This window comes from Chiloscyllium plagiosum, unplaced genomic scaffold (assembly GCF_037043375.1).
Source record: "Chiloscyllium plagiosum isolate Xiang-an unplaced genomic scaffold, Cpla_swu_hap1 HiC_scaffold_13, whole genome shotgun sequence".
Lineage (NCBI taxonomy): Eukaryota > Metazoa > Chordata > Chondrichthyes > Orectolobiformes > Hemiscylliidae > Chiloscyllium > Chiloscyllium plagiosum.
In genome coordinates this window covers 58,419,833-58,424,224 of record NW_028270151.1, presented here as the reverse complement: position 1 = coordinate 58,424,224, position 4,392 = coordinate 58,419,833, and positions in this window count along the sequence as shown.

The following is a 4,392-nucleotide window of genomic DNA, read 5'->3' as shown; positions in this document are numbered from 1 at the left end:
AACATCCAGGAGGACAAGATCCACCGAGGAGGGGCAGAAGAATGGGCAGAACAAGGGTAAATAGATTTTGTTGCTGCTATCTGCAAATGTTTGAATAGCAATAGTGCAAAAGGTTAAGGATGTCCTGTTTCCATTACCTCAGAGCTATTTCAGCAGCTGGATGTGGATGTATTTGTAAGGATTGGGTTGCAGTCTTATCCTGTGCAAGGTCATAGCTGTCCTTCATTTTAATGCCGAAGGCTCATCTCAGGGATCATCTGGGGATCTGAGAATGCCATTTCCCAATTTTCCATTTATAAATGTAGCAATGATGTTAATAATGCCATCTTCACCAGTGCCCACTCTTTTATCAAATGACTAGATGCTACATTTAGTGTTCTTTTGGTTCAAATCAGACAGGTCGAAGAGACGACAAAGTCACAAACTGGCTTCAAAGGACACTTATTGTGCAGTGGTAGTGTCTCCATCTTTGAGCTGGGAGGTCTGGGTTTAGGTTCCACCTGATCCAGAAACTTAATCTGAACAAACTGGTTAAAAGAAAATAAGAGCTGCTTTCAGACTTCGAATTCAAACAACACTATTTATTATACATTAATAGTAAATGCAGCTCTACCTGGCCATCGCATTTCAGGCTCTGATCCAATAGGTGAGGACTAACATATCTTCTCTTATGTTATGCCCATGTACTCATGTGAGTCTTCTAGAGATATTATTCTGACTCTGCCCACACTATGCTATTTGTGCTCAAGGTTGGTCAGCCCAATGGTATCATCACGAGGTAGCTACAGGGTCTGGAAGCCTTTATACACCTACCACATCATTACCCTCAACCTTGATGAGACCTCCCTCAAGTGCAGGATGCTATTAATTGTTATGATGGAGCACTTTCAAAGCAATGTCACCAACCAGAATCATTTCATGTTTAAGTAATTTGTGAAGAATTGAATATGAGCCACATTTTGGAACAGTGTGTCAGATCTCCAGGGAATTCTCATATATACTGGAATAGCAACTGGTGCCTGCTTCTTTCCAAGATTCTAAGCCCATACAGAGATGGTCTGCTGGGAGACCAGGGGTACCATCCCCAAACCCACTTATGACAGCTAAGAGGAAGACAGTGCAATGTTTTAGAGTCTTAGAAGGATGAGGAAACCTTCATTCCCACCTAATTCCAGGATGACAGAGATTGGTTCAAACTTTGTCAGATTGTTTACATTATCATTTAGGAAAGTGTCCTTCCTTTCTGTAAAGAACATGTCTAAGATGTTGTTTTGCTTGTTTTCACATTTTGTGTTATAGATTATATGTCGTGTTGTTCATGTAAAAGTGCAAATTATTTCTACATTGAAGTAACATTAAATTAGCTATGCATATGTATCCTATATCTCTATAAGGGAAAAAAAAAGCAACAGTGCATTCCCATTGCATGATGCTGAATGTATAAAGCTCTGAAAACATCAATGAGGGTTTGACTTATGAGCCATTGTCCCTTATGATAGTGATCAGGTTGACATAAGTCTTGAGAAGCACCTTTTGACTCTTCCTTCATGTGTCCTTTCAATGTTTCAGAATGTGCAGAGCCTAATTTCTCCCAGATATATTTGAACATCCTTTATGAGAGCATTTAACATGAGAGGCAGCCCTTTGCGCAACAGTTGTGCTATGAGGGACAGTGGACATGTGAGCTGCCTGTTGAACATCTCCCAGCCTTGAATGTTACTTGCTGTTCCTTGAAAAACTCCTACGCTTAAGAACAACATTACTCTCTTGAGATGTGTGAAATTATCATTGACTCTGCACTCTCCTGCATAAAGTAAGTGTATATATCAAAGGCTGATTGCTGGGCCTGTCTTGGCGCATTAATTGACATTGCCTTTAGTGTCAGTGTCCTCCACATGAATGTGCAATGCCTTGGCTGCAGTCCTCCAAGTTAAGGTTCAAGATCCCTACTGCATGAGGCCATCTGTAGTCAAAGATGCAGTTGGTTGTATGAGGTGAGCAATGTTTGGCAACTGCAAGTTCTTACATTTTTGGGATGTATACAGAGTCTCGTCAACTCTCTCAAGGGTCTGCCTTAATCAAGTCCTACATTGTAACTGTGCAACTATTGATAAAGGTGATAGTTGAATTTCAATTTCAACCCATCCTACCCTATGTGACTTTAATATGTTTTCTTCTTGCTCTCACTCCAATTCAGCCTAAGTGCATTCCTAATAAACTAAGCTGGGGTGATGGCAACCTACACTGTGGTTGGCCATCTTGAATTAGAAGACTTGGATGGGCATACTCTGGTGACTTTGGCTTCATTGACCCAGGCCTGCTGAGATTCTCCTTCCTGGTTATGGGCTCACACTGTTCAATTTTTACTGTTGTAAGTTTTGAGTGTTACAGGCTGTCGGAAGATGGAGGTCCAGGGCACCTCGGAATTATCCTGAGAAGAATCTTTCCAGCTGCCCGTGTGTCACTCCTCCATCTCTGGATGTCTGCTGACACCATCCTGCCTCACTCAGGGGAAAGGGCACCTCACTTCCCCCTTGTCTAGTCTTTGATGCTGAGCACACATGGCGAAAGTGAGTGAGTGCAGGTCTGATAGACATGGAGTGTCCTGCTGGACCTGCATATCCAAGATGGCCAGTACCATTTTCATGAGCATTGCCTGTGCTCCCACATCAGAACCATCACAGATGTTAAAATATTCTCATTTAGTTATGAAAGCAGTCAAAGCCAGTGCAGTAATAGAAATAGAATGACTGAATATAATATGATTGTATTATTTATTAATGTTCGGCAAATTTACCAAAATACCCAGAAGGAAGGTTTGATTTCAAGTTACAAAGTCAAGTTTCCAGTTGAATTGCTTATCATGGTGAAGTAAGTGGAGAAAGAAAGATGTGAAAATGTTCCTGTTAAACCAGTCACCTTTTATAAATCAGCTCAATTTTATACTTTGGTTCAATGGATGAGTAGTCTCTGTGTTGTGAATGTGGAAAATAAAAGTAAAATAAAGATAAAAGTTGGGATTGAAATGACCCCGTGCCTGTCTGAATTACCTAATCTCACCTCAATAAAGGTGGAAATGTGAAATTGACTGCAAAATCTGCAAGGCACATAAAGTAATGTTCATATTGTCTTTAAAATATTAAATTTGCAAAGGTTGGATCATATTCTTTTGAAGGAAGGATCTCTTTGGACATCATATAAAAGGTGTATTCTGATTATTCAAGGAGACAAAAAAACTGTGAAACTCAGTTAGTTTAGTATGCCCTATCTATTAATAATGAAAACTGATTTTAAGTTAGATTTAGTTTCTGGGCATTTTCCTTCTCTATACAGAAGTGTCAGGCAAGACAGACTACCAGACAGTTTGAACATTTCTCATTAAATATAAGCAACAAACTAATGCAAAGCAACATTTTGCCTTTGTAGTATATTGATGCTAATCTCAGGAGCACCATAAAAACAATCCATATTCCAAAATATTTAGTTCCAGTTCTAAGAGTTTTGTTTTAAAAATTCTGAGAATATTTCCGACTGAAGTCTTCAGCAATATTGTTTAACATATCATCCATGATCAGTCAGATTGGGAATGTTTCAATTGAAAGTTGTTAAAATTGGTGTTGGAGTTACCCTTGAAAATATTTAACAAAAATGCCTTCTGATCTCTGGAACATATTCAATTTGCTAACACTGTTGCAAAAATTTTAATTAAGATTGTAACTATACATAAATAAATGTTGTGTATCATCTCTGGTCTCTCTGCAAGTCTGAGGTTGAAGGTTTAAGTCTCAGTCCAAAAACACACGACTATAAAATGGGCTCCCATTTTACAGCAGCACTGTCAGACACTCTGTGTGTGTCTCTTTGTGTGGTGGGTGTGTGTTCATCTGCATTGCTCACGTCGGCCTGCTGTAGTGGTTGGGTCAGGGGTAGAGCCCCGTTCTCATGTCATCTTCAGGACCAAGAGTTCTGTGCTCAAGTTAGCAGTTTGGCCTGGGGTCCTTGATCAGGAGCAGCACTGGGGCCCTTGATTTCTGTCTCCTGCCCAGCTTAGAGGACCACCTGTCAGATAAGTCATTGAACCAAGCACTTCCTTCTCTCTCATTTGAACATAAAAAAATTCAAAAACTATTGAAAGCGAAACAGGATAGTTCTGTTGCTAGTTCTTCCCTTAGCTCCAAAAACAGAGTGATGTGGTTATTTATTTCATGGTTCATTGCAGGAGTTGCCTCAATGGAACCTGACAGTTACCTTCAATTCCCTGTAACAGCGGCTACAATTCAAAAATCCTTCGCCAGTTGCAACTGCTCTGGGCTTTGGTTTGTCAGTACATAAGATCATTTCAAAGGAATAAATAGGACAAAAAGTAAAATTGAATTCTTCAGAGGATGAAAT